Genomic DNA, 14,993 nt, shown 5'->3' on the forward strand with positions numbered 1-14,993 from the left:
CAATGCACCGTCTATTGGATATGTTATTATGTTCTCTGGGAATATCTGGTGATAGAGTCTGAGTGGAAGGATGTTGCTTTCTGATCCAATATCCTGCCTCACCTTTAGGTTAAATATTGTAGGCTTGTTCTGGATTGTCCTCTGTATTTGGATCCTTGTGTGCAACTCACTTCCTTCTTTCATCTCACCCGACATCTCGTGAAGATGTATGGATTCTATGTCCTGCATCTGGGTAACAGAGACCTCATTGTTGTTTCCTTTTATGTGGCAGATATTCTTCTTGTCTTTTTTCTTCACTGGTATTACTGTTTTCTTCATACCAGACTTGCGCATCTTTACCCAGTGATTTGCTTTACCACAGGCTCTACATTCAGAACCGTATGTGGGGTATTTGTTTCAATCATCAAAGGGGTGTTGCCTGGCGCAGTTCCTGCAGGTCTTGGTTTGCACTTTTCTAATTGTGTCCTTTATAGCACCAACCTTTCCTTCTCTTTGCTGTGGGAGGGTCTGCATAGATAGGAATTTTATTTGTGTCCTCGTGGCTTCGAAGGCTCACTGTGTCTATAGCTTTGGCCAGCTTCAAGCTATCCTTCCCTATAAGAGACTTTTGCACTTCGGGATGGGCACTCCCCCAAATTAGTTGATCAACTAATCTTTCCTCTATATCCTTAAATCTGCATTTTGCAGCAACAATTTTAGTCTAGTGAGGAAGTTATCAATAGTTTCATCAGTCTCTTGCATTAAGCCTTGAAATTCATAGCGTTTAATTCTATGATTAGACCTGGGTTCAAGGTGAGAAGCAAACATTGTAAATATCTGCTATGGATCATAGCAGATCATAGCAGATCTTATTTGATAGCTCCCAGCTATCAAATAAGTCAAGGCCTCACTCCCCTGTCCAGAGAAGTATATAACTGACCTTCTCCTCAGCTGTTGCATTTTAAAAATAGCTTTTGAATGCCAAATTGCACTTTTGCTGAAACGTTTTAAATGATTCCACAGTGTCTTCAGCCTCCCCATCCATCACTGGGTGAATTGCTGTTGTTCCAGCCATTTTTTTTAGTAATGTTTTTTCTCTTCTTCCCCTTTGTATTTCAGTGACTTACAATCAATTGTACGGCTTTAGTCCTTTTCTCTTATGTCTCTGTGTTACTTGGGAGGTTTCTTAAATAACTTAGAGCTGCAAGATTCAAATATCAGAAAAAAACTTTTACTTACTGATACCTTCCACCATGTCAGGAAACTGTACACACACACACACACACACACACACACACACACACACACACACACACACACATATATATACATATATATACATATATATATATATACACACACACACACACACACACATATATATACATATATATATATACACACACACACACATATACATATACACACACACACACACACACACACGTATACACACACACACACACACACACACACACACACACACACACACACACACACACACACACACACACACACACATATACATACGCCCCACAGTGGTGGACTACAGTTACTACAGTGAGAAGTGTGTATTCTTGCATGATTACAAAATACTTCACATGATCCTAACTATATAATGCACAGAACAGTAAAAAAACATTATGGGCCCTTCAGCCTACAGTATTATGCCAATTTACATAAACCTAATCCATGATCAATCTAACCTAACCCTTCCCTTCTTCACAGCCCATAAAACCGATTGTTCTTACAGCCATGCTCCTATCTTAATAGTCTTTTAAATGTTCCTATTGTACTAGCCTTTGCCCTCAGCAATGCATTCCAGGCACTTACCACTCTCCATGGGGGAAAAAATGTACCTCTGATGTCTCAGTCGTATTGGCCATTGTTGCATTGAGAAAAAGGTGCTGGCTGCCTAGCCTACCTATGCCTCTACATCTCTATTAATTCAATTCTTATTCTCTGTTGCTTCAAAAAGAAAAAACTCTAGCTCACTCAAACTTTTTTTATTACCATGTTCTCCAATCTAGGCAGCATCTTAGTATATCTCTACATTCTCTCTAAAGCCTCCACAACCTCCAATGAGGTGACCAGAACTTAACCTAATACTCTAAGTGTGGTCTAACCAGAGTTTTATAGAGCTGCAAAATTATCTCATGGCTCATGAGCACAATCTCTCGACGAATGAAGGCCATTACACCATATGCCCTCTAAACCACCTTATTAATTTGTGTTGCAAAATTGAGGGTTCCATGAATTCCAATATTGCTCAGTTCCTCCATGCTACCATTAACCACTATGTTTGATCTTCATTACTGTGCATTACTTCACACTTTTCTGGATTGAACTCCATCTGTTAGTTCTCTGCCCAACTCTGTATCTTGTCTCTATTCCATTGTAACCTACAACAACACTCAACACTATCCAGAACACCTTCAACCTTCATGTCATCTGAAAAGTTGCTGACCCACCACTCTACTTCATCCAAATAATTTATAAAAATGACAAAGAGCACCAGTCACAGAACAGATCCACGCAGTGGAAATTAGTTACTAATTTCCTCTGCTTTCTGTGTGCAAGCCTATTCTGAATCCATAAAGACAAGTTTCCATGGATCCCATGCCTCATGACTTCTTGGATGAACTGAGCATGGGGAACCTTGACATACACCTTACTATCATCCCTATTCACTGTAATGTTAGTTATCATGGTTGCAATGCAACTACCATTTGATTAGATTTGGCTGCCAGGAGGGGACTGACATACAGTAGGCAGAACTGTAATGGAGACTTGCAGCCTCATGGCATTCCTCATGTGCTGTTTACAACAACTTTAAAGTAAAGAACCTTTTCTTCATCCATGTGTTGTCTTAAGAACTCACACATAAGAATACAAGATGAAACATGGTGTCAGAATTGGGATGAAGGAAATTAGAAGGAAATATTTTAAAAGGTAAAATCTAAAGTCAACAACTGATCAGTGAAGAGAAGCGAACACAGAGAAATATGGAGGGATTACACCCACCAGCGAAATTTCAGCTGATCAGTAATGTGGCTGAAAATTGAAACAAATTTAAACAGCGTTTTGGATTGTACTTAGTGGCAGTCGGAGGTGACGAGAAAAGTGATAAAGGGAAAGCATCAGTTTTCTTACATGTCGAGGGTGATGGGTGATAGAGGAGTATAATAACTTCACAATTGCTGCTGAAGGAGACAAAATGAAACTGGAAAAACTAATGGAACAGTTTGAGCCATACTGCATACCTAAAAGTAACGTGACATTTGAGAGGCACAAATTTTTCACCTGTACAGAAAACGGAAGAAAGTATTGATCAGTATGTGACTGAATTGAGAAACAGAGGCAAAACGTGTGAATTTGGTGGACTGACTGACTCACTGATAAAAGACAGACTTGTGCGTGGTATTCAAGATAATAGTCTAAGGGAAAGATTGCTAAGAGAGCAAAATCTAGATCTGGAAAAGCCATAGCACTCTATAGGGCTACAGAAACTGTAAAAGCACAGGCAAAAAGAGGTGTTCAGTGAAAGTGGCTGCAACGTGGATGCAGTGAGCAAAAATGAACATAAACCATTTAACAAAAAGAGTGCCAAAGTGGAAAGAGAGGCATGGCCAGTGAACAAAAATGAAAGGGACAATCAAAAGCCATGTCGTCGATGCGGTACACAACACCTATCAAAAAAGTATCCAGCGTATGATAAAATATGCTATATATGCAACAAGTGCAACCATTATGCCAGTTGGTGTAGGAACCAAGTGCAACAAAGTAAGGTTTATGCAGTAGATGAAAGGGAGATAGAGGAATTTTATGTAGATGTTGTGACTGAAAACAAAAAAGAAAACAGACTGGATGTTGAGATTAAAAGTGAATGACATATACATTTTAGTTAAATTGAATACTGGAGCACAAATTAATGTAATAGCAGAGACTGATATTAAGAAGATTAGACCGACACGATAAATGTATGGAACAAAAGTGAAAGTGACAGGATATTCAGGTACTGATATGCCAGTGCAAGGAGGATGCATGGTCAAAGTGAAACACGAGGACAAAGAGCACATGCTGTCAGAAATAAAACTTCTCACACATGAGTCTCTTTAAAACTGATGACACGACAAGCTTTATTTACAAGTCTGCAGAGTTGGACTCAACTGGCTTCTCACCAGTTAAGCCCCGATACATAGTGCATTGATTTTTATACCCTTGTTGTTTGCCCTTCCCCTACTTATTAATACTGTTTTAATTGGTTAGTATTGCAAAAGCATTCTAAGTACAACTGCATTTTTAATTATCACGTTCGTTACGTACGCTGCGAACTCTACATACACTAAATTCTGTTTCTCACCCTTCTTATCAATCTTTTGTCTCCTGCATGTCTCTCACTATGACCATGAAAAGATATGTTTAAAAAAACGTATCCAGCTGAACTTTTTGTCCTTGGCTGCTAGTAAGCTCCCTGTCCGTTCTGGCTTCCCTTTTTATGATTAATCATCACATTTTAACTTAAGCCATTTTAACCTAAATTCTCTATCTCTAACAATCCACCCCTTTCTCTCTTTAAAATGTGTGTATTATGTATATGAATGGGGATTTTAACTCGGGGAAGAGAAATGTTTCATGATAAATTAATTTCGTGCTGAAGTAAAATTCTAACGGGGTCTCCCAGTTCCCCTGGTTGCATAGCCTGTTGGACCATGGAAATCACCAGGCTGCGTAGACAGGGAATAATACAGGGCAAAACAAGTAGGAGGAATAAAATACCTCCGATGACCCACAATAAGGTACGCCACCAGGTTCCTCCAAACCATTTGTCCATCCAATTTAATTTTGCAAAAGGATGCCAGGTTTAAACCGGTACATGGGACAAAGTACGAATATTATCAGTGATTTTTCGAATGGCTTGGCCATTATCATCAATCTGTAAGCAGCAGTTAGTCAAATTAAGCTTTCCACATACACCTCCTTCTGTGGCTAGGAGATAGTCTAGGGCCAGACGGTTCTGATATATAGCAGAGCGCATTTGACCTTGCTGGGATGCAAGTAATTGCAAGGCTAGAGCTGTTTGATTTGTAACAATTAAAAGTTCCTGCAATTCTAGTTGCAAGATCAACAAAAAGGTTATCTCCCCCAACTGCGTGACCGAAACTTTCATGGTTATTTGGATGGACTCGAACTAAGTCCGGTTGTCTTAAAGGGGCAGGCACTTTCGAGTGTGGAGTGGAACTTCTTATTGGAACAGTACGCTGGTGTATGCAAAACCAGAGTCCATCAGGGCATGGTGGGCCTGAGTCACCCTTCCAACCGTTAAGAGGGAAAGGAGTGGTATTAGGATTTACTGTAGCATTTACTGTTGGGAAGGCTTCCACCCATCGGGTAAAGTGATCTATTACCACCAACAGATACTTCCATCTTTGGACTTGAGGTAACTCTGTGAAGTCGATCTGGATACTTTGAAAAGGGCGTATGGCTAATGGTTGACCTCCCATGGTCCCTTTCCTCATTATCTTCTTATTAATTTTTGTGCATAGGTGACAGTTCTGCACCTCCTGTTGGGCCAAGGTGTAGATTCCCTTACACACATATTCTCGAAGCACTGTGTCACATAAGGCTTGGGTGCCCCAGTGGCTCTGATGATGCAGGTGTTTTAAAATATTGCGAGTTATTTCTTTATTTAGAACCATTCTTCCATCTGGTGTCTTCCATGTTCCATCAGGCAGCTGGCTTGCGCCCAGCTGAGCCATGTCCTTTTCTTCCTTAGCAGTGAAAATGGGAGCCTTCTTTATGCCTTGTCTTATTGGGATTAAGGTCAGCAAACGGACTTCTTGTTGCATGGTTGCCCTTTTGGCTTCTTCATCAGCCAGTCTGTTTCCAATTGCTGTCGGGGTATCTCCCCTCTGATGGCCTGGTATGTAGACCACTGCTATTTCCTGGGGTAATGTCAGGGCTTCTAAAGTCAGAGTAATCATCTGTTCGTGTGCCAATTCCTTTCCTCTTGATGTAATTAGACCACGCTCCTTCCAGATCTTACCAAAGGTATGCACTACCCCGTATGCGTATTTGGAATCAGTGTAAATCGTTCCAGTTTTCTCTGCCAGTATTCTGAGGGCTCTCTGCAAGGCATATAGTTCACAGGACTGTGCTGACCAGCTTCCGGGTAGTCTCGTGGATTCTACTACTTTCCAAGTATTTCCTTCTATTATAGCATACCCACTTCTTCTCATTCCGTCAACACATCTGGCGGAGCCGTCAATGTAGAATTCATATCCTTCTCCCAGAGGAGTATCGCAAAGGTCTTCTCGGGTCTTGGTCTGAAGATCCGTCAACTCGACACAGTCGTGCTCCACCTCTCTCTCTGTTTCACTGCCGTATAAAAACTGAGCTGGGTTGCAGCTATTAATCTTTGCAAACTGTAGATCTTCTCCGACCATTAAAATGGTTTCATACTTTAATATGCGAGAATCAGTCAGCCATCGATGGGCAGTTTGTGTTAATAAAACACTCACAGAATGGGAGGTGTACACAGTCATCTTTCCTCCAAAAGTAAGTTTTCGTGCTTCCTCTACCAACAGAGCAGCAGCCGCTACTCCCTGGATACACGTCGGCCATCCGCGAGACACTGTGTCCATCATTTTGGAAAGGAAAGCCACTGGGTGTCGCTGACCGCCTTTTTCCTGTGTTAAAACTCCCACAGCTGTTCCTTGGTTATGAGTGACAAATAGCTGGAAGGGCTGTTTTAAAGAGGGCAGAGTGAGTACCGGGGCTCGTGTCAGGCGATGCTTCAAGTCCTCAAACCATCCCTCCTCCTCCTGGGTCCATTTCAATGGATATTCATTTTCATTTGTCAGCTTTTCATACATAAACTTCACCAACGCTGAGTAGTCCTCTATCCATAACCAGGAATTGTCTTATTTCCTTCTTATTACGGGGTAACGGCATTCTAGTGATTCCCGCAATCCGTTCAGGGGTAATCCGTTTCTGTCCTTTACTTATCTGGTGTCCCAGATATACCACAGTTCTCTCAACGAACTGTAACTTGTTCCTGGACACCCGTAGACCCTTTTTCCCCAGATAACTCAAGAGTCTAATTGTATCTCCCCTCATTTCTTGTTCCTTGGGTCCTGATAATAGTAAATTGTCCACATACTGCATTAGTTGGGAATCATCAGATCGTGGATAGTCCGCCAGGATTTGTTCTAGCATTTGTCCAAACAGGTTCGGAGATTCAGTGAACCTTTGGGGCAATACAGTCCACCGAAGCTGTCTCTGTCTACCTGTCCATGGATTTTCCCATTCAAACGCGAACATATCTCTACTTTCCTCTTCTAATGGACACGTCCAGAAGGCATCCTTCAAGTCGATAACACTAAACCACTCATGGTCTGGGGGAATCCGACTCATAATAGTATAGGGATTAGGCACCACTGGGTGGCGGGTCTGAACAATAGCATTCAAACTTCTTAGATCCTGAACTAGGCGATAGGATCCATCTGACTTTTTCACTGGGAGTATAGGGGTGTTATAAGGTGACATGCATTCTTCTAATAGTCCGTCTCGTATTAGAGTCTCAATTACCGGCTGTAGCCCTTTTCTCCCTTCCAACGAAATAGGATACTGACGTTTCCTTACCGGCTGATGACCTGGTATTAATGTAACATGTAAAGGTGGGATGTCCAGACCTCCTCGATTTCCCTCCTTATACCAGACTCTCTCGTCAATCTGCCGTTCATCCTCTTCCTTTAGAGCACAGAGGTGGACTCGCACTTCTCCGTCCACAGGGAGAGCACCCAAACCTAGGAGAGCCTGTAAGCCTGTAAATCCAGCCGACGGTAACAACAAGAGGTCTTGTACCCCTTCTCTTTCTTCCAGTTTCACTGTTACTTGGGGAATTATTGATACCATTCTGGGAGCCCCTTCTATCCCAGAAATTTTCAAATTACTTTTTACAGGTTCAGTCCCGATTGGCACAGTTATTACACTACTTCGTTCCGCTCCTGTGTCCACCATAAACACCACCTCTTCTCCCTTGGGACCAATTTTTAGTTTTACCAGGGGTTCCCTCTTATACTTGGTCCCCAACATTTGGAACCCCTGACCCCCCTAATCTTCTTCCATAAGTTCGAGGGCACGCAATTCCCTCTTGTATCGGGGGCATTCCCTCTTAAAGTGTCCTTCCTCATTGCAGTAATAGCACTTAACGAACCTCCGGGGTCTTCCCTCTCTTGGATATCTTGGATTGTTTAGAGGAAGGTTTTGTTTTCTTTCCCCTCTGGATTCGGCATTCATCTGTCAGATAGTCTGTACCATAACCTTTGTCGCCCTCTTTTGATCTTCTTCTTCTCTCTGCACATATACTTTTTGCGCCTTTTTTAACAGGTCGCTTAGGGGTTTTTCGCTCCAGTCCTCCTCCTTTTCTAGTTTCTTTCTAATGTCCTGCCATGATTTGGAAACAAATTCAATTCGAATAAGCTGTTCACCCATTGGTGTACTAGGGTCCACGCCCGCATACTGTTGGACATTCTTTCTCACCCTCTCCAAAAAATCAATAGGGGACTCGTCTTTCCCCTGGTGGTTCCCAAATGCCTTGGTGAAATTGTGACCCTTTGGCACAGCCTCCCGTATCCCTTTAATTGTCCACTCTCTATATTGTCTCATACTTGCCAATCCCTCGGGTGTTCGTTTGTCCCACCTGGGTTCATTTAAGGGATATTTTTGTTCATGGGGTCTGGGGTCCCCAGGTTGTTCATATTCCCACATGAGGAGGGCAGCCCGTCGAATCATCTGCCTCTCCTGGGGTGAGAATAATGTTCCCATTATTGCCTGCATCTCTTCCCACGTATATGTGTTTGGTCCCAGGAATTGGTCGAGCTGTTCGGCCAGTCCTATAGGATCTTCCAATAACTTTTTCATTTCTTTCTTAAATCCCCGCACCTCTGTACTAGTTAGGGGAACATTCACATATCCCGTTCCCCCTCCCGGTCCTCCCATAGGAACTTCCCTCAGGGGATTTAGGCTTATTGAAAACTTTGATGGTCCTGGACCAGTCTGGGATCTTGTCCAGGGTCGGTTTACCGGTGGAAGTTTAGGGTCCGACTCCCTTAATTCATTCTCTTTTTTTTTCCCGGCCCCTTTCGGGGCAATCAGATTCATCACCTTTCCCCTCCGGTAATGAGCTTTCCTCGGGCGCAGTAGGCACCGGGGGAATATAAGGAGGGGGAAGGTTGTCCAGAGGTTCCCACTTCTTTTCTCCCGCTACCCTCAATTTAAAACATTTTGTTAAGGATCCTGGCCAGGGAACCCAACAAAATGCATATGCTGACTCTTCTTGATTCACCTTTGGTCTCGAATTTACATATATGTTTAATGCTTGTCTAACCCAATCCTCATCAGATCCAAATTTCGGCCACCAGACCGAGGAACCTTTAATAGGTTGTTTCGAGCAAAGGAGACAATATTGAACCATCTTTTTCTTGTTTTTGTCTCAATATCTTTTACTATCCCAATTTTCAAACATTCTCCCCAAAGGGCTGTCAAGGGGAACTCCCAGGAATTGTCCTGAATTTTCAGACGAGCCCTTAGATTTTGATCCTCCCATTTTCCCACCTAGATCCGTTTATCGTTGCTGAGAACCCTCTCGTTCTGGACCCTACTCCCTTCTTCTCAGACGCCTCGTCGGAGGTACTGTCCCTCCTTCGGTTACCGCTGAGGTTTCCCTGGGGTCGACCCCTCTCTTCTCGGCACTTCGTCGGAGGTGCTGTCCCTCCTTCGGTTACCGCCGAGGTTTCCCTGGGGTCTATCCTAGAGTCCCACGACAGGGTCCTCACGCCACGACAAAAGCTCTATACCTGATCTATTACGTTAGGTTTTTTTTTAATCCAAACAGGTGTATCCCATTACACCTGTTACCCAATCCCCACACCACAATCGTAAGTCGTCACTTACCGGTGTCTTCTCGGGGATTGAACCGTCACCCTTCTCCTCTCCGTCTTGTCGTGTCACCTTGTCCGGATACCACTCGCTCAAGCCGCCCGAAGCGACGAGCAAGGGACTAGGAGCCGCTGAACTCAGCGGGGTGCACCACCTCCGATGTCTCTCTTCTCGCCTCCCCTCACGGCTGGAGTGTAGATCCCGGACGAGCCCCCATTTGTCAGAAATAAAACTTCTCACACATGAGTCTCTTTAAAACTGATGACACGACAAGCTTTATTTACAAGTCTGCAGAGTTGGACTCAACTGGCTTCTCACCAGTTAAGCCCCGATACATACAGTGCATTGATTTTTATACCCTTGTTGTTTGCCCTTCCCCTACTTATTAATACTGTTTTAATTGGTTAGTATTGCAAAAGCATTCTAAGTACAACTACATTTTTAATTATCACGTTCGTTACGTACGCTGCGAACTCTACATACACTAAATTCTGTTTCTCACCCTTCTTATCAATCTTTTGTCTCCTGCATGTCTCTCACTATGACCATGAAAAGATATGTTTAAAAAAACGTATCCAGCTGAACTTTTTGTCCTTGGCTGCTAGTAAGCTCCCTGTCCATTCTGGCTTCCCTTTTTATGATTAATCATCACATTTTAACTTAAGCCATTTTAACGTAAATTCTCTATCTCTAACACATGCTAGCATTCATCATGGTACCAAATGATGTACAGGCTATACTAGGTTTAATAGCCTGTGAGAAACTGAACCTGGCAAAAAGAGTTCTCGTTGTGAAAAGTGAAGGAGAGGCAGTCTATGATGAACTCATGAAGGAGTACAATGTCCTATTTCAGGGTCTCGGCTGCCTTCCAGGAGAACACATGATCAGATTGGATAAACATGTGCCACCAATAATACATCCATGCAGAAAAATTCTATTTGCACTTTAAAAGTGTTACAGAGTTTGGTGTTGTGTATTAGCCTATGTGTTGTGTGGTTTTGTATTGGAAAGTGACAGTTTGCCTTAGAGAGCCAAGGTGAAGGTGGACTGCTGAGAGAATGGGAGACGGACTGGTCATGTGCAGAAGATGATCTATAAATTTCTGGACTTGGAAGCCAAATCACCACTGGGTGTGGCTGTGAATTGGAAGGAGGCCCAAGCAGAGTCATTGTCTGGGAGGCAGTTTAGAATGTTGGGCATTTTAAAAGAGATGAACATTCCGTAGGCAGCCAGAAGGATCCGGACCAAGCCATTGTTCCTCTCTCTGCAAGCAACACAAGAAGACAACTTTGAATTTTGTGCTCTCTCTCTCTCTCTTTCTCTCAAAGATCTTTTGGCTTCAGTTTACCAAACAAACTGAATTTTGTTTATGATCTTTGCTTCGGTTGAGATCGAAGTTTTGTTAGTCTTGTGTGTTTTGTGTCTACGTTTTTCTGTGGGCTAGTTGGAAATATAACTTAGACTTTAATTACATATGTTATATTTAGGCTGGGGAATTTATAAGTTTTACACTGTTATAGAAATTTGCTTAATAACCAGTGGGCATTGTTATAAAAGGGGGGATTTTGAATTAAAGTTTGAAGGTAAATTTTTGTTAATAAAGTAATTGTTCATCTTTAGCCCTGTGTGATATGCCTTCTTTGTGGTTGCTGGTTTGATCTTGTAACAAAAGCAACTAAAAGCAGAGTTGGACTGTATGGAAAGCCTGAATGTGATTCAGAAGATAGATGACTCAATGGAGTGGTTGAGTTCACTTGTTGTTGTGGACAAAAAGAATGGAAAGCTTAGAATTTGCCTGGATCCAAGAGATCTAAACAGAGCATTAAAGAGAGAACACTTTAAGCTTCTGACACGTGAAGAAATCATGTCACAGTTTGCGAGTGCAAAGTCTTTCAGCAAGTTAGATGCATCATCAGGATGTTGGCAGTTAAAATTGGATGAAGCAAGATCAAGACTGTGCAATTTCGATAGTCCATTTGGCAGACACAGATTCCTAAGGTGACCATTTGGAATTGCCTCAGCTCCTGAAGTGTATCACAAAACTATCCATGTGGTCTATAAGCACATGGACGGAGTTGATACCTCAATGGATAACACCATAATATAGGGAACTATGAGAATAGAGCATGTTGAGAGACTAAGGAAAGTGCTGGAAGCAACAAGGAAAGCAAACCTAAAGCTGAATAGAGAGAAATGCCAGCTCAGGGTGACGGAACTAACATTTGTAGGAGATTTTATTGGCAGTGAGGGCATCAGACCAGATCCCAGAAAGGTGTCCGCTATTGGGAACATGCCAAGGCCTCAATGCATAAAGGATGTACAGAAGTTCGGTCAACTCTATGGGTAAATTCATTTCCAACATCTCAGAAAAGATGGCTCCATTGAGAAGACTAACAGAAAAGAACAATGAATGGGAGTGGAAACATGAGCATGAAGTCATGGAGGGAACTAAAGAAACTGCTCACAGAGGAACTAGTTCTGAAGTTTTACGACCCAGCGAGACGCATCACATAGTGGACTCGGTGCAGTTCTTAGGCAAAAATATGATGACTGACAATCCATTGCGAATGCATCACACTCAGTGACAGATGTCTAGATGCGATACACTCAAATTTAAAAGGAGCTGCTCAGTCTCACATATACCTGTGAAAGATTTCCATCAGTTTGTGTCAGGACAAGAAATCAGTGTAGAGACTGTCCATAAGCCTTGATTGCATTAATCCAAAAGCCATTAAATGAATGTCCACTTACAATACAAAGAATGATGATTAGGCTGCAACGCTACACACTGAATGTGGTGTACACTCTGAATAAGCTAATGTACACAGTAGACACTTGTCTAGAGCTGTTGACACAAGAGATCCAACAAACACCAAAATAGATGAAGACGTGAATGCCTTCGTAGACATGATCACAAGTGCATTACCCATATCAGATGCAAAAATGGAGCTCATAAAGTCAGAGACAAAGATGAAACACTGAGACAACTGAGAAAAAACATTTTGGATGGATGGCCCAACATGAAGCAAGACTGCTCATCTGACGTTGAAGAGTACTGGAACTGCTGGGCAGAACAAAGGAAGCAAAATCCTTATCTCAAAGAATCTGAGAAAAGATTCTAAAAAGGATCCATGAATTTCATATCAGATACAGGAAGAGATTCAATGATCATGTTCATGTGGAGATTCATACCTATCTCTGGAACTATTGTGTTTCACTCTGTGTCATTTCCCTGGATAATGTATCAGTTCACAGAATACTGGTACGCACACCCTCTTGACTAGGGTTAAGTTTTCACATGTTTTGTCATCCAGCAGTGATTCATATCTATCTGGGACAACTGTGAACCTAAGGTGGTGCTTTTTATCTTTAACTTTCACCTTGAATTTACATATAACATTTGTGCCGATGCTCTGTCCAATGCAGTCTTTGAGCTGAACAGGATTAGCATGGATGAATGACTTTATCTTCATTGCCCTGATGTCATGCTCACCAATCAAATTATCTTTTGCCCCTATGTCCAGCTTGAAAGGAATATTTGTTCCATTTGAATGCAATGACACAGTCCACTTGTCCTGCTCAACTCTGTTCATGCTTGGCTGTTCAGTGCCTGTTGGTTTATAATCTTCCTGCACCCCCAAGCCAATGAAAAGTGTATCACTGAGAGCAGTTTCTTCTATAATGTATACAATTTCACTTCTGTTTGTTTCACTTTGGAAAAACATTGTCTTGCATAATAATTCTGCCCTTTGCACTTATTACAGACTTTTCCATAGACTGGGGATCGTTTTGGTGCTTGTTTAGTGCCGCATCATTTACAATTGAATGTCCCTCCATCTTTTTGTTGTTTCCTATATCACGTTTTTTGTTTATGTGTGCGTCCAGACACCGTGGTTATGAGTATGGCTTTATTTTCACTGGGATCTGCGGTCTCACTGAACCTTTATGCTTGTTGCAGAGCTAATTCACTGGTGTGGCTTATCTTCACAACTCCAGCTAAGGTAAACTCTGTTTCTCGCAGCAACCCCTCTCTCACTTTCTTATCAATAATCACAAACTCAATTTGATCATGGATCATTGAATCTTGTAGCGATCCAAAATTGCATGTTCTTGCTTTTAATTTCAACTCTCTCCCTGCAGTTGCATGCATGAGCGAAACATGTTTCTCTTGAACATTTCATTTTTCTTTGATGAGCAATCTGTTCATCAAACATCTCAAAGACCTTGTTGAACTTGCCCTGATCTTCTGCCTTGGCAAAAACAAATGTATTGAAAACTTCTAGAGCTTGAAGTCCCCCCATGGTAAGTAGCAGGGCAATTTTACATGCACCAGGTCTGCTATCATGTCCAATGGCTTGCAGGTGCAGCACAAATCTTTATTTGAACAGTCTCCACTCATGGTTGATATTTCAAGTCCAATTTACTGCATCAGGAGTCTTCACACTTTCCATCCTCTGCTGTTAATTATTCATGCACAATCCTGGTATTTTTTCATGACTATGCACACTGCACACTTTCAATACTATGTGATGTTCCTTTCATTGTAATAAAGAAACATTGGTTTTTTTAAAACAACTAAACTTTATTAGTCATAGACTCATTCGTGAAGGCATCCATCTTGAATCCCACTGAGTTGCAACAAACTAGTCTCTGACTCCCTCTAGTGGTCAGGAGGATAACTAGCATTCTATCATTGTGTGTGTGTGTGTGTGTGTGTGTGTGTGTGTGTGTGTGTGTGTGTGTGTGTGTGTGTGTGTGTGTGTGTGTGTGTGTGTGTGTGCGTGTGTGTGTGTGTGAGAGAGACAAACTACAAAAAAAGCCAGAGAAAGGGAACAAGATGAATTAAGAGAATGGTGGATAAATGAAAAGGAGATACAGGGTTATAACATCACTGAGAAAGAATGGAAGAGAAAATTGGTACATATAGAGGGTTAGAAAGGTAAAAGTAGAGAGACAAAGGAACAGCTAAGGCAGCGAGAAGATTTTGGAGTTAAAACCACTATGACCAGGCAAGATATGTGGTGGAAAGTGTGCTGACTCACTGCATCATGGCTAGGTATGGGAGCACCAAT

At 42.1% G+C, this 14,993-nt stretch overlaps 1 long non-coding RNA gene across 1 annotated transcript in view; it reads right to left on the reverse strand.

Moving 5' to 3' along the window:
* LOC138760441 (uncharacterized) overlaps nt 1-14,993 on the reverse strand; it is a 217,856-nt gene that overhangs the window by 46,907 nt on the left and 155,956 nt on the right. The gene's annotated exons all lie outside the window — the stretch shown is intronic.

Source organism: Narcine bancroftii, chromosome 4, assembly GCF_036971445.1.
Source record: "Narcine bancroftii isolate sNarBan1 chromosome 4, sNarBan1.hap1, whole genome shotgun sequence".
NCBI lineage: Eukaryota > Metazoa > Chordata > Chondrichthyes > Torpediniformes > Narcinidae > Narcine > Narcine bancroftii.